The 24,561-nt window shown below is 39.3% G+C and overlaps 1 long non-coding RNA gene across 2 annotated transcripts; it reads left to right on the top strand.

Annotated features, from left to right (window-relative positions):
* The first annotated feature begins 3,462 nt into the window (after positions 1-3,462).
* On the top strand, positions 3,463-22,086 carry LOC130542638 (uncharacterized). 2 transcript variants are annotated; one of them, XR_008957321.1, is made up of 3 exons: positions 4,348-4,847; positions 7,487-7,840; positions 21,755-22,086. It is a non-coding gene; the product is annotated as an uncharacterized LOC130542638 (long non-coding RNA). The 2 variants fall into 2 exon arrangements; XR_008957320.1 differs by lacking the exon at positions 21,755-22,086 and having other exon boundaries at positions 3,463-4,847; positions 7,487-8,718.
* Positions 22,087-24,561: the final 2,475 nt, after the last annotated feature.

The raw sequence follows: 24,561 nt of genomic DNA, 5'->3' as shown, positions 1-24,561 counted from the left end.
TCCCAATTCTAGGTGTATACCCAACAAAAATGAATAGATTTCTTTTCCAACTCATAAAGCCAGAAGTGAAAACTACCCAAATGATACCACCTCACACCCAAATGTCCATCAACAGAAAATATAGAAATAAATTGCAATATTTTCATAAAACTGAATACCATACAGCAAGGAAAAGGAATGATCCATAACTGCACACTATATGGATGAATCTCATTAATATACTGTTGAGTGAAACAACTCAGGCATAAAGGAGCGCATAGTGTGAGCCCTTTTGTAGAAAGTTCAAGCACAGGCAAAATCTGTAGTATTAGAAGTCAGGATAGTGAATACTCTTTTGGCAGAGGAGCAGTGACTTGAAGGGATATGAAGGCTGTTTCTAAGGTATGGTGACATCTGCCTCTTCTCTTGTATGTTTATTACATGAGCATGTCCAGTTCGTAAAGATTCACGAAGATATATACACTTACTACGTGCACTTTTCTCTATAGTAGACTCCAATAAGATTTTGTTTTTAATCTCAGTTGATTACCAAATCCTAGGAAGTTGTCAAGCATTATCATGTCTCTACTTTATAAACGAAAAAATAAATGAGGTAAAGAGAAAACAAATGACATTTTCAAAGTACTTAAGTTACTTTTCACTTTGTTAGCCAGAGCCAAAACAGTGCTTTATTGTATTGAAGGTGAAGAAATGCTGTGCTTTGTGTTAGCTGTGATTTTTTCCCCTCTTCGTAGGAAGTAGTGCTTTATAATAGTAAGTTACTAATTATACCAACATCTCATACACCCCAATATGTTGAGTTTGATAAATTCTTTATAGATCTTGGATACACCCTACATATCTCATACACCCCAATATGTAGGGTGTATCCAAGATCTATAAAGAATTTATCAAACTCAACACCCAAAGAACAAATAATCCAATCAAGTAATGGGCAGAAGACACGAACAGACATTTCTCCAAAGAAGACATACAAATGGCCAACAGACACATGAAGAAATGATCCACATCACTTTGGGAAATACAAATCAAAACACCATGAGATACCACCTCACACCAGTCAGAATGGTTAAAATTAACAGGACAGGAAACAACAAATGTTGGCAAGGATGAGGAAAAAGGGGAACCCTCCTACGCTGTTGGTGGGAATGCAAGCTGGTGCAGCCACTCTGGGAAATACTATGGAGGTTCCTCAAGAAGTTAAAAATAGAGCTACCCTATGACCCGGCCCCAAGAATACAAATGTAGTTATCCAAAGGATCCAAACTATAAACCAATGTTCATAGCAGCAATGTCCACAATAGCCAAACTATGGAAAGAACTATGGATAGAGCCAAGATGTCCATCGGCAGATGAATGGATAAAGAAGATGTGGTATATATACAATGGAATATTACTCAGCCACCAGAAAGGATGGATACTTACCATTTACATTGACATGGATGGAACTGGAAGGTGTTATGCTGAGTGAAATAAGTCAATCAGAGAAAGACAATTTTCATGTGGTTTCACTCATATGTGGAATATAAGAAACAGTGCAGAGAATCCTAGGGGAAGGGAGGGGAAAACTGAATGGGAAGCAATCAGAGAGGGAGAAAAACCATGAGAGACTCTTAACTATAGGAGACAAACTGAGGGTTGCTGGAGGGGAGGTGGGTGGGGAATGGGGTAATTGGATGATGGGCATTAAGGAGAGCACATGATGGGATGAGCACTGGGTATTATATGCAACTGATGAATTACTGAATTCTACATCTGAAACTAATGATGATCTATCTATATGTTGGCTAATTGAATTTTAATTAATTAATTAAAGGGGACTAATATAACACTATGTTAACAGCTGGAATGAAAATAAAAACTTAAAAGGAGTAAAAATAAATAAATAAATATTTATTTATTTATTATTAAAAAAATAATAAAATAAAATATTTTTTCTTGCTGAAAAGCCAATAATTATAATCATCTCAAGTTATTTTTGAAAAATTTTAAACAACTAAAATCACAACATTTAGCACAATAACTACTTTCATATTATCTTCCAGGTGACTAAGTGTATTGTATTTATATTACAGTAATCCTAAGGTATGTATTTTTTGGGTAATATTTCTTTTTAAATGACAATGCCAAGATTATACATGCTCCCTGAAATATTTTCAAGTAATAGAAGTATATAAAGGAAAAGGAAAAGTGTACCTCTCCACTCCCACTCAGAAGTAAGCACTGTTAAATACATCCACTTTTTTCCTTATACACTTATACATACACACCTACTATTTTTTCTCTTGTCGCTACCACTTAACATTTTGTGGTAAACATTTTCCAATGTTTCTGCATAATTGCTATTTTATTTTATTTTTTATTTTTTTTTTAGAGGTGGGGAGGGGGAAAGGAAGAGGGAGAGGGAGAGGGAGAATCTCAAGCAGGCTCCATGTCTAGTATGGAGTCCTGTGGAGGCTCAATCTCACAATCCTGAGATGATGACCTGAGCGGAAATCAGGAGTCAGATGCTTAACTGGCTGAGCCACCAAGATGCCCCCATAATTGCTATTTTAAGGCTACATAGCATTCCTTTCTGTGCATGTAGTAATCAGGGCTCTTAATTATATCAGAAACCCAACTTGAGCTAGCTTAAAAAAACAGAGACTTAATGGCTTGAGTAACTGGTGTGGGCATGGGTGGGAGAGATGTTAGGTGTGACTGGAGCCAGGGCTCAAACAATGTTTTCAGGAATGTGCCAGCTCTGTCTCTTCATCTCTTGCCTCTGCTCGTGTATTGGCCTTAGTTGGTCTTAGCTGGGCTTTCTCTATGTGGCTGACGATGCTAGGGTTTTATTTGTCTGGTCCTTGACCATAGAGGCAAGAAGAGACCTGCCTGACTCATTCTAAAGGAAAAGTCATAGGAAAGGACTTTTACTGGCTCATCCCTAAACCAATCACTGTGGGCTGTGATGGGTAATCTGATTGGTTGCCTTGGGTCATGTGCCTACCATTAGGTTTAGGAGAGATAAAGGAAGTGATTAGGGGAGCAATCAGCCTGGCAGCCATAAATAATACCTTTCACAGATACTAAATTCTGGGCTTTCAGGTTCAGTATTTTGTTTGGTATTGATAACCTTGAGAACATGTTCAAGGATCTTACTTCTATAGGACTTTTTTCTTTATGAAAAGGTATTTGAAGTGTAATTCCTGGATCAAAGAGTATCTAACAGACATTCCTATAGTTCTCGCTATATGTTGCCTTATTTTTTTGCAAAAGAATTGTACCAAAGAAATCGCTTCTAAAAAATGCAGTCCTATTAAAAATTTAAAGTCCATTTATTAGTTCAACAAATACTTGTTTAGCTATGTGCCAGGCCATATATCCATTTTCAGTTACCAAAATGATTCCTTTTCATTCAAAAACTTTATTCAAATTAACTTTACAGACATAATATAAATTGTAATCTGAGGCCTCATCACCCACCAGCTGGTTACTTCATTTCCCTGAGTTTTGCTTTGCTCATCTCTGAATGAGACTATCTGCCAAACTCTCTCCTCAGGGCCACTGAGGTGATCAAAGATGGAGGACGAGGGGACCAGGAGACAAGGTGCTCAAGAAGTGATGAGAAGGTTTTGAGGAGGCAATGGGGTGAATGTGATAGGAAATTTAAAAACCGAAAAAATAAGTGTGTTAAACTGTAAAGCATCATAGGAATGTAAGATATTATTATGATTGGGAGGGTGCTTCAATAGCAGCTTTTTTTTCATATAAGTACAGCATAAAATTATAACTGTGGAATATAAAACTGGGTTTTGAAATTCTGTCACCACTTTTGCAAAAAAAAAAACATAAGGAAAATGCATTTCTGAAAATGCCTCTCCCTTTAACTAGAAGTTCTTGTTACATTATGACCATTTTATTAAACATGTAGATGAAATGATAAGTTAATAAAAACAAGTGGATAAAGTCACATAGGTTGCTAACTTCCCTCCAGATATGAGTTATATTAATGAGCAAGAATTTATCATGTAAGACATGAAACACAAGACATGTGAATTGTATTCAGGTTTTAGCATTGGCTAAGCTTTTTCAGAGTTAGAGCCATAGGTTTTTTTGTCCCCTATGACTGAAAGCAGCCTTAGAGATCATTTAGTTCGACTGCCTCACTTTACAGATTATTTTGGTTTCATTGCTTTAGCAGAAACTTTCAATATATGCTTTTCTTTGGTTAATACCCATCTTTTTTTTTTTTTTTACTCATCTATTTCTAAAAGACATGTTGTGGCTATTTTTGAAAGGTACTTAAATAAGGAAACCATTAGAATTATTACAGAGCAGTCCAAATTGTTTAGGAAAACATTTTCATTATGGAATCACAAGATTTAAAAATAGTTGGCATTTACACTGAAACGTTCATAAAATGTCTTGTGAATGAAGGTCTCATTAATCTCTAAAATGCATTCACAGTTGTTTGGTTCCGTTATAAGTAGTTGTGGGAATGGAAATCTAGAATCTCAACTCTGTCGTTCAATTTCAATATACGGTTTAAAGATTTGCATACCAGTGGGAACTACAAAGCTGTCCAGAAGCTTCTTTCTGGGGCTTGCCATATAGTGTACACTACTATGAAATGCTATTCGTTGACTAAAAGCCAATTCTAGCAGAAAGGAAAATTAAGAGCTTAATTATCATTTTCTGCTAAATGTCATTTGTTTAACTCATGCTTTATAATTTTGTCTCCACTTTTAGCGTATGCAAATATCTTTCTCATGGTAAGAAATAGAAGGCTTATGGAATTCAACTGACACCCAAATGATGCTCAAACACAATACCTTTTGCAGAACCACAGATGACCTCACTTTAAGGTAAGAAGACAATTATAAGAGATGTTTGAAGAGGAAGCAGAAAATTCATGAACTAGCCAATTATCCTCCTATAACATTAGCTACATTCTTTAGAAGTAAATAAAGCAAGTGACAACGATAGTTACTGTTCGTGGTTTTGATTGAAGTATGGTGTGGAGGATCATTTTCTTCTAATTTAAATTTTATTCTTACAATTGTTGTGAGGCCTTGGGCAGTTGACAACACTTAATACAGACAGAGCCACATGACATAGCCACAAAGTGTACAGGCTTAGAGTTGAACAGACTTGGGTTTGAGCCTTGACACTGACCTTTCACTTGTTGGTTCTGTCACTTATCTCACCCCTTATCTAACGTATACTGAGCATCATCTATGTATCAGGCATTGCTTGGGAAGTGAAACTACAAAGCTACAGAAATTAATCAGACATGATATTTGCCCTCAAGGACTTATATTTAGTGGCAAGAAATAGGCAACAGATAAATCTACAAAACAAGACTATTAAAACCTACAAAATGGGAATGCTGTGAGGATTAAATGAGACGACATACATAAAATATCTGATACTGGCCCTAGCATGCGATAGGCATATAACAAGTTTAGTTTTTACTCATTCAATTACTTATTCATTTGACAATTTTTTAGTGCCAAATAAGTTTATGGCACTGTTCTGGGTATTGAACAAGAGTCAGGGTAGTATCACCGAGCCATATAAAACTTGGAGGGAGAAGAGTGGAAGCCAGTGTTTCAACTACATAGATATCTCTGGCACAAGGAAGCATTGGATAAATGTCAGTTATCTCCCACAAGTTAGGTAAGTGCAAAGGGAGACAATAAGAATTGGATAAAAGTATTGCTTCAGTAAATGCCTTGATTAAATTGGCTGTCATGGAAGTGTAGTTTACCATTCAGGAGATTTACAAGCATTTCTCCAATAAGACTTATCACTCAGGCTTTGGAGGAAAGTAGACTGTGGGGTGACTCAAAATCAGAAATCAATCAGACAAGCATTGGGGAAGGCAACATTAAAATGCCAGATCTTGAGTCCAAGCTGATGAATTTTGCTACTGAGACAAGAGAGATCGGGAAGAGGCTACTATCAAGACAGGAGGGGATAGAGGAGTAGAGGTAAGGGAGGCTGAGAGGAGCATGCTCGGCACCCAGAGAGAAAGCGGACAGGACCAAAGGACAGAACTTTGTGGTCAGAGAAATGGAACTCGTAATCTCAAGGTGTAACCCGTTCTCTGTCTCAAGTGGTGGTCCCAGGTAGAGTCATATTAGGGGCCAGTTGTGACAGACATCAGATACGCTATTCAGGTCTTCCTTTTCAAGAAAGAATCTGGTACTGAGCTTCAAGAAGTGCAGGAGGCTGTTAGCTCCTTCAGGATCAGCTCTGCGTTGGACCTGAGTTCATACTCTTCCATTGGGTGGCCCCCAAACAATGACTGATCAAGGCAGTGGTACAAGGAACTAGCCATTCCCATCCAACACACACTCCTTGAACTGCCCACCATCACTCTGCTGCTCCCTTGGAATAGCAGAGGAAGCATTGCAGTCTGACCCGAATCCTGCTTACTCCCCTTTCGTTTTACAGGTGTTACTCCCCAAGAAAACCTTTTGTACCCTTAACTCCATCTTACCATCTGTTGCCAAAAGAACCCATCTATAAACTTTTAAGTCTTGTCACATATATTCTTATTTTATCCTCATAGTGACCAAGGTGGTAGAGGTAGTAAGAGCACCCACGCTCTTACTTACAAATGGAAAAACGGAAACCCAGAACACTTAAATAACTTGTGTTTACACTGTTAGGGTGTGCCAAAGTGTGCCAAAATTTCCTCCGAATCTTTTCCAAGGCTAGTGCTCTTTACCTTGGAGATATTAAGAATAATGAGTGGCAATAAAAAATGCTAAAGGAAGCCCCAACTGAGTCTCTGCCAAACTTTGTAGAATTAGCATGAGGTTGAAATGTAAAACATCATTGTAGGGAAAAACAATCCCATACTTATAGTAGTACATTTTGACTAAAGAAGAGGAGAATTAAAAATTATTTAAAAAATTTATTTCTATCCTACTCTCATTTTAAGGGTTGCTTTTCTGTATATTTATGAGGATCTTCTTAAGAGTCTTTCAGGGGTTCCTTTGCCATCAGTGCTTCAGACCAGAGTCTGGTAATTTCCATGTCCAAAGGAAGTAGTACAATACCCTTTTGAACTCACACTAGCTATTTAACTATAAACAAAGTAATTTACAAATAACCGTTCCTTTGTTGAAATCTGATCATTTATTTTTTTCTTCTTTCTTTTGAATTTTGAAATAATAAAACACAAAACAAATTCATGATCATTAAAATGAAATTTGAGAAATATAGTATACAGCTGGAAATAAAGGTCACCCATAATGCCACTGCTGTATTTTGGCTTTAGACCTTTTTTGTCTTCTACCAGTCTGTTCACATATGTACATTCATTCCCTTACCCTAACCTTAACAACACATGACACCCTGGAGGTCGTGACTATACTTCAACCCAGAAAGTTCATACAATTCCAAGATCCTTTATATTGACAGGTGATGAAGTCACTGAAATCCGCCTCTTATTCACAAATGAATTAACAATATGTAACTTCTTAAATTTCAGATCTCGCAGAATTAGACCCCAAACTCAGTTCCTCTATGTTTATTTTTTGTGTTAAATCCTTGGATGCTACCACTGTGGTCCTTGATTGAAGGGAAAGCATCTGAAAGGTGACTTGGATGGCCTTTGCCAATGAAGAAAGTTTCACCTTTTAGATAGTATCCTGATCATGGAGGCTCCTGACTCCCCCACCTTTGAGGTCAAGCTCTGAAGCCAAGTCGAACCAGACTGGATTCTTGAAGTGGACCTGGACTGGAACGAACCTCCTGGAAACACTAGGACAAATCAGCTGTGGGGGGCAAGGTTTTGAACAAGAACCATGTCTAGGTGACCCTGTCCAGTGGTGACTCATCGCAGGTAAGATTCCCATTTGCTTGAAGTTCAGTGTTGGGATAGAGGATCTCTGTCCTAGAAGTGACTTGTGCGGTGGCACGTGACTGGGAGAACGAAGTACTTGCTAAGGTGATACCACTGGCTTTTATGTCACACCAGCCTGTGCGTCTGGACAATGTGACGAACGTAGCTAAGTCACAGAAGTAGTTTTCTATACAACATTTCAAAATTTGAGATGATTAAAAAAAAGGAATATGAAATCAGAAGTACAGAGTTAGGGAAAGAAGCTGGTAAAATATGACAGGCACCCACCGAATCAAAAGCTCTTCTCCACCAAAGAAGGCCCAAGCGGTCTTCCTCAAACTGCATCACTTCCCAGGTTGCACCTCGCAAGTCTCTGGGTCTTTTAAGGGAGCCTGGCAGCCAAGTTGCACCAGCCGGTCCCCATTGAAGTTACATGAGTGCCACCTAGTGTCACTTGTTAAAGCTGAAATGGGCTTAGATGGATCTCTTAGATAGACCTTCAATTTACCTGATCTGAAGAAAGCAAAGTCCTGAGCACAGAGGTGATTTCAGCAGGCTGCATCCATCCGATTAGAGGCTGAGCCAGGCCTGGGATTTGGTTGTCTTGCTTTACAGTTTCAACTGGTGGTAACCTCTGGAGTTTGGGAGTCAGGAGTTCTGGTAGCTGGACTGTGCCAAAGAATAAAGCATAATCTTCCAGGGCCTCAGGTGCCCCGTACATTAAACTCCTAAAATAATATTTCCTTGTTCTTAAAGTCTGAGACACATGAGTGACAGAGAGCAGAATCTGAAAATTAGCATAGGCATTTCATCAGCTCCGCTCCTCCATAACCACTGACCTTAATCCAGGTGTCAAGTAATTAAATTATTTCCTACAAGCAAGTGCTCTGGCCTAAAGTCATCAGCCTTAATCCAGGGAAGATGCCTCCGCTATCGCCTTTTAGGCTTTCTGCCTTCAGCCTCCAGCTTTTCAAATAAAGGAGGTGACACCATCTGAGACCAGTGCCATTGGACCCATTCAGGCATTGATCTCCAGAAGTCAGGTGTTTTCCAGTTCTCCAAGTAGAGCTGTTTCAAGAGTAATCTAGGCCAGTGGTTCTTTTTTTTTTTTTTTTAAGATTTTATTCATTTATTGGACAGAGAGAGACACAGTGTGAAAGGGAACACAAGCAGGGGGAGTGGAAGAGGAAGAAGCAGATTCCCCGCTGAGCAGGGAGCCTGATGCGGGGCTCGATCCCAGGACTTTGGGATCATGACCTGAGCTGAAGGAAGATGCTTAACGACTGAGCCACCCAGGCGGCCCTCGGCGGGTGGTTCTTACTGCTGCCTGCACATTAGCATCACCCAAGGGACTTTTAGGGTACCACTGTTCTTGGGTATGACCCTAGACCAGCAGAGTCAGAATCCTGGGGGTGAAGTTCCCACATTGTTGTGTGTGGTTTTTGTTAAACTACCTGGGTTATTCCAATGTTCAGAAGATTGAAAATCACGGGGATTGGCTGAGCTTGCGCTAAATAAGAGAATAGAAGCTAAAAGTAGGAACGGTGGGAGTTAGATAAGCTCATTCCACCCAGGGTCTCGAACAGAACTGGGTATATACTAAAGGCTCAGTAAAGGACTATAGAAAGGCACTTGTCCAAAGGAAATGATATAATAATACCGAAGGTGTTCACTGTCTACTCACGTCTGGATTCTCTTACCTCCCTGCATAGGAAACATATGCGAAGAACCACAAGTAAACTTAACAGTAAGAGAAGCAGGTAGACAAGCCAATATAGAGCAGGAAGAAATGTTTCAAAACATGAATATTATTGAAATATATCTCACCCTCTGCTTTCCTTCCCTTGTCCCATTTTTAATTTCTTAATTCTCCTTTTCAAATCACATATAGTGTATCTAACGACACATAGAATTAAAGGGCCAGGGCCTGCCACATTCCAAAACGCTGCCCTATTACTTCTCTGAGCAGTGACATTTGAACTGAGATGCGAAGTAAGAGTAGGTTGTATGTATGTTGGGATCTGAGTGTGTGTAAGGGTGAGGGGATTCTTCAGGGCAGAGACAGCATGAGCAAAGGCCATATGTTGAAGGCTTATTAAAGGAACACAGAGGAAACCAGTGTGAGGGGGAGGGGATGAAAGAGACTAGAACGTTCTGGAGATGCCAAACCAGGCAGAGCCTTGCCCATTAGTTTTCATATAAGGTACCATTTTCTCTCATGCATTAAGTCCATTGCATTTTTTCCTGCTTGCGTTGATCTATTTTTCTTTTTTTTTATTTTAAGATTTATTTATTTATTTGAAAGAGAGAGAGAGAGCGTACAAGAGTGAGGAGGAGGGGCAGAGGAGGAGAGAGAAACCCAAGCAGACTCCACACTGACCGCAGAACCCAATGCGGGCTCGATCTCATGACCCTGAGGTCAGGTTTCACCTGAGCTGAAACCAAGAGTTGCATGCTTAACCCACTGCACCACCCAGGCGCCCCTGCTTTGATCTACTTTTATGACCTCACCTTCAGTATCAGTGACTGTTACTCCTTAAGAACTGCTGACCTCCTTAAGAAAATCTATAAGTGGCTTTTCTAAAATTCAAAACCTTTATTCTTATTAAACATAATACACACATAAAGTGAACGTTCCCCCAAGTCCTACCCACCAAAAACTATCATGGTTAATAATTCTACAAATTTGTTTAGGGTAACCTTCTCAGGTCCACTCCCCCCCCCTTTGGGAGCTTTGTACTATCACTTTACTATCACTCAATAATTTTTGCCTGGGTGGCTCAGTGAAAGGTCTGCCTTCAGCTCAGGTCATGGTCTCAGGGTCCTGGGATCAAGCCCTGCATCGGGTTCCCTGCTCAGCAGGGAGTCTGCTTCTCCCTCTGCCCCTCACCCCACTCTTGTGCTCTCTCTCACTCTTTCTCTCCTCTCTCTCTCTCAGATAAATAAAATCTTAAAAAAATAATAAAAATTAAAAAATGAAATGTTTAACACAATTCCCAGGGAGTAGAAGTGACTTGCCATTTGACCCAGCTTTTTCAGGCTATGTCGAACCAGAACATACATCAATGGAATATTGCTAGTGGTTGGGAGGAAATGTTTAAGAGTTTTATTTTTTATTAAATTTTTTTCAGCATTATTGAGGTATAATTCACAAATAAAATTTAGAAGTTATTTAAAGTATACATGGTGATAATTTGATATATATATATATATATATATATATGCATCATAAAAGGATTCCTCACATCTAGTTGGCACATCCGACAATTTGTTTTTATGATTGACATCTTACTTTGTCAGTATACATAGCTTTACCTCATTCTGTTTTAGCAGTGACATGTTATTTCATCAAATAGATGTACCATTCAATGATGGACAATTAGGTTGACTCCAATTTTTTGCCATTACAAGCCAAACAACACATCAGTGAGCATCCTTGTATATACTTTTGCTCAATTGTTCAAATATCTCTGTAAGATAGATTCCAAAGGATATACATATTTTGGATGATGAGTATTTCCAAATTCCCATCCAAAAATGTTACACGAATTCACCTCTCATGGTGGCATGAGAGTGCTCGTTGCCCTTCTCTGTCTCCTGATCTGCTACCTCTTATCTTATAGAAAGAACAAGAATCAGAATTTTACCAAATTCAATACAATTTTTTGGGCCATGGCCCAGTTTACAACTGCCAATGTACCCCATTTCCAACCAACCTCTATCTCAAACAGATCCTCCTCCTGAGAGCTCTGTTTCTGCTGTGACCATCATCTATCATCTGCACCATCCCCCCTCCCTTTCTTGTCTCTCATAATCTCTCTTTTCCCATAAACTTTCTCATTTGTATTACTTTTCTTCCAGCTCTGTGGCTAATATCCCCATTTAGGTTCTTACTGCCTCTTGCCTGACCTATCTTCAATCCGGTCCACCTTCAGTCCAACCTGAACTCATGTCTACATTCACCTTTGTGAAACTCTCTCCTCAGAGTCCTCTCTGAGATTTTCTCTTATTTGAGAACGTTCAGTGGCTCTTCATTCTCTACCAAATCCTGACTGAGCTGTCTGTCCTATCACTGGCCTGCTCTTCCAACCACCAATATGACTGGTGCTTTTTTGCATTTGATCAAAATCACTCCCTCCCTAGAGTGTTTCCATATCTTGGCCTACCTGAACACTATCTATCCAGGTGAACCACAAAGATATCTGGGGAAAGAGCTTTCCAGATAAAGGGAATGTTAGGGTTGCAGATTATATAGAGCCTCATTGGGCACTGTAAAGTGTCCTATGACTAGGCAAAATTTAAGCATCAACCTTATATAGGAATATAGGCTTTGCCTCTGCTGACAAATTATCATTAAATACTTTGTACAAGTCCATGATTTTTAAGATAATAATGTTTTTATAGCAGAAAGAAATTCTTTGCTTCGGGCTAAAAATGATGGCATAAGATTTTGCCTCACTCTGGGAGAATTTCATTAAGCTGAAGCAGAAACATCCAATCACACCTAATTGTGATATATAATGAAGACCTTAAAGTAATGTCTCCCTCTTCTTCATCTTTTGTGTGTCTTCATTAACTTATTTTCCCATTTAATACAAATATGACAAGCATTTCTACTTCTAAAGTGCTTCTTAAATCATGATGATAGAAAACCACTTGCCTATTTAATTTACCTTAAATTCAGATTTCATATTCATTCAATTCTAATTCATAGGGTTGTTGGGAGGATGAAATGAATTAATTAATGGAAGTGCTTAGAACAATACTTGGGGTAGGAGTTAAGATGGCGGAGGAGTAGGGGTCCCCTTTTTCAGCTGGTCCCCTGAGTCAAGCTGGATAGGTACCAGACCAGCCTGAACATCCACGGAATCAGCCTGAGACTCAGGAAGATACATCTGGATCTCTACAAATGAACATCTCCAGCTCTGAATATTGAGGTACAAAGTGGGGAGCCATGAATCCGTGCACAGATCCTGGAAGATAAACGTAAGGAGGAGGGAGCCACCGCGTTTGGGTGCCGGGAAGCGGTTGCCACCTGCATGGGGTGGGGGGGGACTCGCGGACCAGCACCCACGAGAGAGCGGACTGAGACCGTGAGCCCGGGAGCGCGCGACCAGTCCGAAAACCGGAGCTCCAGAGGGTGCGCGAACCACACTGAAACGGAGCTCCGGGAGCGCACGGGGGCAGCTGGCGGCTGGCAGTGTTAGAAACACAAAGGACAGAGACGCGCCAGCCCTGGAAGTGACAACTGGGACACCGGGTGTGCAGTGCACATCCCGGGATGCTGCAGGGTTGAGCAGCACCAACAGAAACAGAGTTAAAGTGGCCAGAACATCAGTGGAGAATGGTCTGCGATCCCTCTGTTCTGAGACAGAGGCTGGGATTCAGCCACTGCTGCTCTGAGTCTCAGAAGAGGCAGAGCAAACCACCAGGGAAAGCCACTGGAGAACAAAAGCCTGGAAATACCGGCTCACAGTGTGCCCATCCTCATCCTCCCTTGCAGGGGACATGGAGACTCTACCCAAACAGGGTTGCCTGAGTATCGGCGTGGCAGGCCCCTCCCCCAGAAGGCAGGCTGAAAAATCAAGAAGCCCACATCCCTAAGGTCCCTATAAAACAAGGGCACATGGCCTGGGTCCCAGTCAATAATTTGGGCTCTGGACAACCCCGCAACCTCTCCTCATCAGAATGACGAGAAGGACAAATCCCCCCCAGCAAAGAAAAGACAATGAGTCTGTTGCCTCTGCCACAGAACTAATGGATATGGATATAACCAAATTATCAGAAATGGAGTTCAGAGTAACAATGGTCAAGATGATGTGTAGACTTGAAAAAAATATTAACGAAAATACTAACGAGAATATAGAATCTCTAAGGGCGGAAATGAGAGCGAATCTGGCAGAAATTAAAAATACTATGAATCAAATGTAGTCAAAACTAGAGGCTCTGACGGCCAGGGTGAATGAGGCAGAAGAACGTATCGGCGAATTGGAGGATGGGTTAGTAGAAGAAAAAGCTAAAATAGAATCTGGACTCAAAAAAATCCACGCACAGGAATTAGGTTACGGGAGATTATTGACTCAATGAAAAGTTCCAATGTCAAAATCATCAGCATCCCCAAGGGGGTGGAGAAAAACAGAGGTCTAGAAGAGATATTTGAACAAATTGTAGCTGAAAACTTCCCTAATCTAGCAAAGGAAACAAGCTTTCATGTCCAAGAGGCAGAGAGGACCCCTCCCAAGCTCAACCATGACAAACCGACGCCACGTCACATCATAGAGCAATTTGCAAATATTAGATCCAAGGATACAGTATTAAAAGCAGCCAGGGCAAAGAAATTTCTCACGTACCAAGGCAAAGGTATCAGAATTACGTCAGACCTGTCTACACAGACCTGGAATGAGAGAAAGGGTTGGGGGGCATTTTTAAAGCTCTTTCAGAGAAAAACATGCAGCCAGGGATCCTTTATCCAGCAAGGCTGTCATTCAGAATTGATGGAGAGATAAAGACCTTCCAGGATTGCCAGTCACTGACCAATTTCGTAACGATGAAAACAGCCTTACAGGAGATATTAAGGGGGGTTCTATAAAGGTAAAAAGGCCCCAAGAGTGATACAGAACAGAAAGTCACAATCTATAGAAACAAAGACTTTACAGGCAACATGGCATCATTAAAATCATATCTCTCAATAATCACTCTTAATGTGAATGGCCTAAATGCTCCCATAAGACGCCACAGGGTTGCAGATTGGATAAAAAGACATGACCCATCCATTTGCTGTCTACAAGAGACTCATTTTGAACCTAAAGATACATCCAGACTAAAGGTAAAGGAATGGAATACAATCTTTCATGTCAATGGACCTCAAAAGAAAGCTGGGGTAGCAATTCTCATATCAGACAGATTGGATTTTAAACTAAAGACTATGGTTAGAGATACAGAAGGGCACTATATTATTCTTAAAGTATGTATCCAACAAGTGGATATGACAATTATAAATATATATGCCCCCAACAGGGGAGCAGCAAGATACACAAGGCAAATCTTAACCAGAATAAAGAGACATATAGATAAAAATACGTTAGTAGTAGGGGACCTCAACACTCCACTATCAGCAATAGATAGATCACCTAAGCAGAAAATCAACAAAGAAACAAGAGCTTTGAATGCCATACTAGATGAGTTGTACCTCATAGATATATATAGAACACTACACCCCAGAACCAAAGAATACTCATTCTATTCTAATGCGCATGGAACATTCTCAAGAATAGACCATGCTCTGGGTCACAAAACAGGTCTCAACCGATACCAAAAGTATTATGAAATTATTCCCCGCATATTCTCAGACCACAATGCTTTGAAATTGGAACTCAACCACAAGGAAAAATTTGGAAGAAACTCAAACACTTGGAAACTAAGAACCATCCTGCTCAATAATGATTCAATACACCAGGAAATCAAAAATCAATTTAAACAATTTATGGAGGCCAATGAGAATGAAAACACAACGGTCCAAAACCGATGGGACACTGCAAAGGCAGTCCTAAGGGGAAAATACATAGCCATCCAAGCCTCACTCAAATGAGAATAGAAAAATCTAAAATGCAGTTTTTATATTCTCACCTCAAGAAGCTAGAACAGCAAAGGAAGAACAGGCCTAATCCACGCACGAGAAAGCAGTTGATCAAGATTAGAGCAGAGATCAATGAATTAGAAACCAGGAGCACAGTAGAGCAGATCAACAGAACTAGAAGCTGGTTCTTTGAAAGAATAAATAAGATAGATAAGCTACTGGTAAGACTTATCCAAAAGAATAGAGAAAGGACCCAAATTAATAAAATTATGAATGAAAAGGGAGAGGTCACAACCAACGCCAATGAAATAGGAAGGATCATTAGAAACTTTTATCAACAGCTTTATGCCAATAAATTAAACAACCTGGAAGAGATGGATGCCTTCCTGGAAACCTATAAACTACCAAGACTGAAACAGGAAGAAATTGATTTTTTAAACAGACCAATTAATTATGAAGTGATTGAAGCAGTGATTAAAAACCTTCTGAAAAACAAGACTCCAGGGCCTGATGGATTCCCCGGGGAATTCTACCACACATTCAAAGAAGAAATAATACCTATTCTTCTGAAGCTGTTTCAAAAATAGAAACAAAAGGAAACCTACCAAACTCGTTCTATGAGGCCAATATTACCTTGATCCCCAAACCAGGCAAACACCCCATCAAAAAGGAGAATTACAGACCAATATCCCTCAGAATATGGATGCCAAAATTCTCAACAAGATCCTAGCTAATAGGATCCAATAGTACATTAAAAGGATTATCCATCATAACCAAGTGGGATTCATCCCTGGGATGCAAGGGTGGTTCAATATTCGCAAATCTATTAGTGTGATAGATCATATCAACAAGAAAAGAGTCAAGAACCATATGATCCTCTAAATAGATGCAGAAAAAGCATTTGACAAAATACAGCATCCTTTCTTGATTAAAACCCTTCAGAGTGTAGGGATAGAGGGTACATTCTTCAATCTCATAAAAACCATCTATGAAAAGCCTACAGCAAATATCATTCTCAATGGGGAAAAGCTGGAAGCCTTTCCCTTAAGATCAGGAACATGACAAGGATGCCCACTCTCGCCATTATTATTCAACATAGTACTAGAGGTCCTTGCAACAGCAATCAGACAACAAAAAGGGATAAAAGGTATCCAAATTGGCAAAGCAGAAGTCAAACTGTCTGTCTTCACAGATGACATGATACTGTATATGGAAAACCCAAAAGAATCCACCCCCAAACTACTAGAAGTTATAGAGCAATTCAGTAATGTGGCAGAATACCAAATCAGTGCTCAGAAATCAGTTGCATTTCTCTACACGAATAATGAGACTGAAGAAAGAGAAATTAGGGAATCCATCCCATTTACAATAGCACCAAAAACCATACATTGCCTTGGAATTAACTTAACCAGAGACATAAAGGATCTATATTCTAGAAACTATAAATCACTCTTGAAAGACATTGAGGAAGACACAAAAAGATGGAAAAATATTCCATGCTCATGGATCGGAAGAATTAACATAGTTAAAATGTCCATGCTACCCAGAGCAATCTACACTTTCAATGCCATCCTGATCAAAATACCAATGACATTTTTCAAAGAACTGGAACAAACAGCCCTTAAATTTGTATGGAACCAGAAAAGGCCACGAATCGCCAAGGAATTGTTGAAAAGGAAAAACAAAGCTGGGGGCATCACAATTCCCGATTTTGAGCTGTACTATAAAGCTGTGATCACAAAGAAAGCATGGTACCGGCACAAAAACAGACACATAGACCAATAGAACAGAATAGAGAACCCAGAAATGGACCCTTGGCTCTTTGGGCAACTAATCTTTGATAAAGCAGGAAAAAACATCCAGTGGAAAAAAGACAGTCTCTTCAATAAATGGTGCTGGCAAAATTGGACAGCTACATGCAAAAGAATGAAACTTGACCACTCTCTCACACCATACACAAAGATAAACTCCAAATGGATGAAAGACCTCGATGTGAGACAGGAATCCATCAAAATCCTAGAGGAGAACATAGGCAGCAACCTCTACGACATCGGCCAAAGCAACATTTTTCATGACACATCTCCAAAGGCAAGAGAAACAAAAGATAAAATGAACTTGTGGGACTTCATCAAGATAAAAAGCTTCTGCACAGCCAAGGAAACAGTCAAAAAAACTAAGAGGCAGCCCACGGAATAGGAGAATATATATGCAAATGACACTACAGATAAAAGACTTGTATCCAAGATCTACAAAGAACTTCTCAAACTCAATACAAATAAACAAATCAAACAAATAATCAAATCAAAAAATGGGCAGAAGATATGAACAGACACTTTTCCAATGAAGACATACAAATGGCTAACAGACACATGAAAAAATGTTCAAAATCATTAGCCATCAGGGAAATTCAAATCAAAACCACACTAAGATACCACCTTACGCCAGTTAGAATGGCAAAAATTGACAAGGCAAGAAACAGCAATTGTTGGAGAGGATGGGAGAAAGGGGATCCATCCTACATTGTTGGCGGGAATGCAAGTTGGTACAGCCACTCTGGAAAACAGTGTGGAGGTCCCTTAAAAGTTAAAAATTGAGCTACCCTATGATCCAGCCATTTCACTACTGGGTATTTACCCCAAAGATACAGACGTAGTGAAGAGAAGGACCATATGCACCCCAATGTTCATAGCAGCATTGTCCACAATAGCTAAATCGTGGAAGGAGCCAAGATGCCCTTCAACAGATGACTGGATTAAGAAGATGTGGTCCATATATACAATGGAATATTACTCAGCTATCAAAAAGAACTATTTCTCAACATTTGCTGCAACATGGATGGGACTGGAGGAGATAATGCTAAGTGAAATAAGTCAAGGATAGAAAGACAATTATCATATGGTTTCTCTCATCTATGGAACATAAGAACTAGGAAGATCAGTAGGGGAAGAAAGGGATAAAGAAAGGGAGGTTAAACAGAAGGGGAAATGAACCATGAGAGACTGTGGGTTTCAGAGGGGAGAGGGTGGGGGAATGGGATAGACTGGTGATGGGTAGTAAGGAGGGCACGTATTGCATGGTGCACTGGATGTTATACGCAACTAATGAATCATCGAACTTTACATCAAAAACCAGGGATGTACTGTATGGTGACTAACATAATATAATAAAAAATGTTATTATAATAAAAAAAAAGAACAATACTTGGCACAGTGTAAATGCCCTATAAGTGTTTGCAGTAATAATTTTATATGTATATATATTCTACATTCATTCACTTATTCATACAGCAAATTACAGCGATATATCCAGTATTATGCCAGGCACTGGAAATGTAAACATATTAAACTGTTTGCAGGAATCTCATCGCTACTGGAGAAAACAAATATATAAACACATAATTAAAGTGTGATAAATGCAGTGATTGAGGTGTATTTACGGGGAAGTGGTAGCAAAAGGCAGAAACGAATAATTTTGCTTGAGAGAAAGTTGCAGAGAAAATGCCACTCAAGTGCTAAGGCTAGGAGTAACCAGTTAAGAGAAGTTAGTAGAAAGTGACAAGAGGAAATAAGCTTTTAACAGACATAAAGTCACAGAGCACCAGGGTATATCTGAGGCCTTATGGAGTCACTGATGTACATGTTATAAGGGAAGAAAGTAAAGTATTTGCGATTACGACAGGATTGTATCATTGATAAAGAATTTGAACTTTTTTGTAGAGAATGGTGAGCAACTAAAGGATTTGAGGTAGATTTCCATTTTAGAAAATATGCAGCAAGAGGCACAAATTCAAATACCTGTGAGGACCAAGCAATTAACAAATGTGTAAATTGAAAAAACAAAAACAAATGTGTAAATTGGGGTATGGTCTAAAGTGATGGGGGAGCAATGGGGGAACCGAAAAGTGTATAAAGACATTCAAGTGATTAAAGATAACAACAGGGGCACTTGGCTGGCTCAGTCCGTAGAGCATGGGACCCTGGATCTCAGGGTTGTGAGTTGATCCCCACACTGAGTTTGGAGATTACTTAACAATAAAATCTTTAAAAAATTATAATTAAAATTAAAAATAACAACAAAATAAAAGCTGCTAAGTAAATCCAGTCTGAACTCCTGGTGTAGAGGCTTTTGACTGTTTGGGGAAAAGTGGAAGAAGGTAGAGACTAATTAAGGAATCCCTTCATATAAAACATAACAAGGAACAAAAGCAAGAGAAAAGCTGCAGGGGTGAAGAAGGAGGACCCGACCGAACTATGTTTAGGGAAGAAAAAAATCCATAGACCCTGATGACCTATGGAAAGGAAGAAGGAAAGAAGCTAGAATAATTTTCAAGTTTCTGGCTTAGATGACTGGAAATATGATAAAACAGAAATGGTGAGGACTGGGAAGCAGGTAGACATGATGAGTTGGTTTTAGAAATGTTGAGTTTGGAGTGTTTGTGGGTCATTCACGTGTAAGCTTCCAGTAGATGGCTAGATTTACAGATCGAAAGTACAAAAGAAAGGCTAGGGCTAAAAATACAGATATGGGAGTTATCAGGTTATACGTAGGAATTAACAACAGAGATGTAGTTGATATCGTACAGAATAAAAGTGTGAGAAAAATTATACAGAAGAAATTTTTTAATCTAAATTTTAAAAATGTTTTGTATCTGTGGTCACTTTCATATTCATTATATCCTAAGAATTCTTTTTATTTAATTTTGTATTATTCTTTTTTTTAAGATTTTATTTATTTGAGAGAGAGATAGTGACGGAGATAGCGAGAGAGAGCACAAGTGGGAAGGAGAGGGAGAAGCAGGCTCCCGCTGAGCAGGGAGCCCAAAGTGGGGCTCAATCCCAGGACCCTGGGATCATGACCTGAGCCGAAGGCAGACACTGAACCGATTGAGCCACCCAGGCATCCCAACTTTGTATTCTTCTTAAATGAATTTGGCATGTAGAAATGACAGTGATAATATGTGCAACTCAGCATGGGTACTGGAGAAACCAGCCTGGAAATAACACGGTCATAGAAAATGTAACATACCTGTATTTCTTACACATATTGTTAAAAGCATTTATCATGTAACTACATTCAATTACCTTAGATGGTTCTTTGCTAACTATTTTATTTGGCAAGACATACACCTAAAAAGGGTATGAGGTGAATGGAGACAGATCAGACATAAAAAATAGCACAGCCATTGTCTAAGAATACTGTTTATAGATTGTGTGTGTGAACTCACCAAAAGTAGTAAGTTTTTAAAATTTAGGCTAGTTCCAGCTAACAAATTGTTTACTATCCCTATTTCCAACCAGCAGTGACTCAACCCTAATAAAAGCCCTTTGTCTGGAATATTTGAGAACAAACCTGGAATGAGGAAAGGGTGAAACAGGCTCCCACATTAAAACATAACAATCCCAGACTCAGGAATGGGTCAATCCCCACCAAAATGTTTACTTTGGGTCCATCTACGTAACCTATTAAGAATCAACTTTGTTTAGCAAAGACAACTACCAGAAGGATAATGAAGAAATACTATAGTTTCCAGGTCTTTTTAAAAATCACTGTTTGCTTAACACTTTTAAGTGAATTAAAAGCAGATGTTGAAATTGTTGCCAACTGTTGACTTGTCATTTGTGAATGGAAATTAACTTGGTTTTTTTCATCATTAAATTAAATGTTAGGCTTCACTAGTTTAAGGAATCATGGAATGCAGGTCCTAATGGGATTTTAAAGTTACAAATAACTGAGGTAATTTTTATAATTGTGAAGACTTTTATCCTTGTAAGATAAAAAGAAAAATTCCTGGGCAAGTTTGGAATTCTGAAACTCAAAAATCAGTATTTTGAAACAGATATCAATATTTTAATATTCAACAAGAAATTCTAGATACCACCTATACTTTCACCCCTACATTTGGTGTAATGGAGGCTACAAAAGAACTTCAAAGTGGTTATCATTCTCAGAGTGAAAGAGTACAAGATGCTGTATGACCCACGACCCACATGAGGGGGCCTGTTAATAGTCCTTCACAAGTACAGAGGAGGAATGGCTCAAGGAGAACTGAGATGATATGGGCAGGGACCTCAGGGGCAAGTTGGCTGGACAACGATGGATGTACAGGATTTAATATTACCTCAAGTGACAGGTTATAAGAGGGCTCTCAGCAAGTCTTGCCTTTGGGTATTCAAGCTTTTTTGTAGCTGACCTGTTTAACCAATAGGATATTGGTTGAACAGAGCTGATCTCTATAACCAACAGGATACTGCAGAAATGATGGGTGTGTGACTTTTGAGGCTAGGTCATTAAAAAATACTGTGGCTTCAGTCTTGGTCTCTATTAAACTCTCACTCTAGGGGAAGCCAGGCTCCATGTTGAGAGGACATTCAAGCAGCCCACGGAAAGACTTATTTGGAGAGGACCCTGGGCCTCCCGCCAATAGTCAGCACCAACTTGCCAGGCACATGCGTGAGGCACCACAGACGTAAATCCTCCAGCCCCAGTGAAGCCTTCAGATGACTATATAACTACAAACCTGGCCAATATCTGGACTAACCTCAAGAGACCATGACCCAGAACATCCACTTACCTGCTTCTAAATTCCTGACCCACAGAAATTGTGAGATAATGAATGTTCTAGGACATAGAGTTTTGGGGTGATTTTTAATGTAGCAATAGATTAATACAATTTAACAGGTCTTCATCTTCACCTAGGAATGCATGAAAATCAAGAGGCGATTGCTGAAACATGAATAAGGGAACGAGAGCTAGCATCATTTCTCTCATTAAAAGAAATGTTATAATAATATTATAATGAAAAGTGAAATAAACTCTACTACACTAACATAACAATTGACCACACAGATGAGTTCACAATACCTACCTGCCTCAATCCCAACCAGCTGTATAGGTGAATGACTTTATCCATTCAAAAATACTTCAAAAAAAAAAAAAAAACCTTAGTTCATTTAACAAATATTTATTGAGAATAAACTATGTGTCAAAATATGAATTAAGTACACATAAAATATAAATTACATAATTATATGGCATAGAATAGCAAGTAATAGATGAAAAATATTTTTGTTTTTTTATAGTTTCATTTAAAACCAAGAGACTTAAATTTTTCCTTTATAAAAATTGCAACTTGATTTTGTCCAAGGATAATATGGCATAATTCTACACCTTCTTATTTGGGTGTGGGGATACAATTAGTTGCACAAATGGAGGCAGGTAACATACTCTATGTGGATGACTGGGTGTGCATTTTTTGGACACGCATCTTGGAATGGCTGCACTATCCACTATTCCAGACGGTCACCACTATCGGCATCACCTTAGCCCAGCACTGGGTCTATAAAAAAAGAGATTCTAACTCCCTCTGCTCCAGAGGGATATAGAGAAGTACAAGAACAGAAAGAGTTCCTAGTATTATTGATGAAATCTTCTTAAAATTAGGAAAAAAGAGAAATGTAAGAAAATACAGACAGATGATTTCTTCTTTATCTCTTGAAAGGGCTTTTTTTTTTTTTTTTCAGGGCAGAGATCCACTACTAGAATTTAAAAAATTCTACTTGTAGTTCCAGGCTATTTTTTTTAAAGCACATAACAATTGGGGTAAATGGCAGGACTATGAGATTTTTTTAAGCATAAAATACTCGGAAGTTATACCCATAAAAATTTGCAGCCTGCTAGAAAATGTTCTGTGGCCATAGCATGGTCCTTGTCATTTCAGGAAGTGAGGTGTGTTGGGGAAAATGTGGACAAACGAGATTCAGAGCAAGAAGAAGAGCTTATGATAACAAACCCATCAGCAAGGGGGTCAGTACTAACTCAGCAGCCTGGAGTTCAACAACCCAGTGTGGTGTTTGTCCTTCCAGAAGATGAGACAAGGTGAGGGTAAAGTGTAGATAACCCTGACCCAGAGCAAGAAAAGAGGAGAAAGGGCTTGTGGGCAGAGGACTCACTACCACTGAGATCTGTGGTAACTGCAGCTTGGATATTAACAAGCAGAACATGAGCAAACACTATACACTGTGGAAAGTAAACCAGTAGAACCTGTTCAAGAAAGAGGAACTAAAGGCATAGCAAGTTTCAAAGGCTTCACCAACAGAGTTACCACTGGAGGAAGAGGACGTCATCTTGGTGAGTATCATGAACTCAGAGTGAACTCAGCAGAACACAGAACAGCTTGATGAGTAAAGAACAAATGATATAACTCCAGAAAATATTATCATTAACCAATTTCAAGTGAGATCTTGTCCCCAATGGGTTATATATTAATATCATGTTGACCCTATCTGGGACTGGCTACAGAATTTGTGAGGGGTCATATACAAAAAGAAAACAAGAGACCTCCTTGTTCCAAAATCATTAGGAATTTCAAAATAGCAATAGCAGAGCACTAAACCAAGTGCAGGGCCCTTCTAAGCACCAGGTCTCGTGCTGTTGCCCAGGTTGCAAGCTCATGAAGCTGACCCTGGCCCTATTAAAAAGAGTGGAAGTCAGAAGTTTTGAATTTACTTCTACAAAGTGAAGAACTGCTTGAAATGTCAAGTGACATATTTTTAATGAAATAATATTTTTACCATACAGAGTATAAAGCGATCACTGATTTAATTATACTAAACATGAATTACAATTGAGGATTAGAAACATCTTAACCAGTAAACAACTGCTTGTCAAGTCACTGATAAAATAGTTTTTTTTTTATGTTGACACATTTTTAAAAAAGATTTTATTTATTTATTTGACAGAGAGAGAGAGTGAGAGCACAAGTGGAGGGAGTGGCAGAGGGAGATCCTCACTTGGTGCGGGGGTGGGGAGACTCTGGATCCCAGGACCCCAGCATCAGGACCTGAGCTAAAGGCAGACACTTAACTGACTGAGCCACCCAGGTGCCCCAACATAATAGTTTTTTTTTTTTTTAAAGATTTTATTTATTTATTTGACAGAGAGAGAGACAGCCAGCGAGAGAGGGAACACAAGCAGGGGGAGTGGGAGAGGAAGAAGCAGGCTCATAGCAGAGGAGCCTGATGTGGGGCTCGATCCCATAACGCCGGGATCACGCCCTGAGCCGAAGGCAGACGCTTAACTGCTGTGCCACCCAGGCGCCCCCCAACATAATAGTTTTTAAAACCATTTTAGAAAAGCTTCTGAAAAC

The sequence above is a fragment of the Ursus arctos genome, unplaced genomic scaffold (assembly GCF_023065955.2).
Source record: "Ursus arctos isolate Adak ecotype North America unplaced genomic scaffold, UrsArc2.0 scaffold_4, whole genome shotgun sequence".
Classification (NCBI taxonomy): domain Eukaryota; kingdom Metazoa; phylum Chordata; class Mammalia; order Carnivora; family Ursidae; genus Ursus; species Ursus arctos.
Note: the sequence above shows the minus strand (reverse complement) of the source record. Positions and strands in the feature narration are given on the sequence as shown.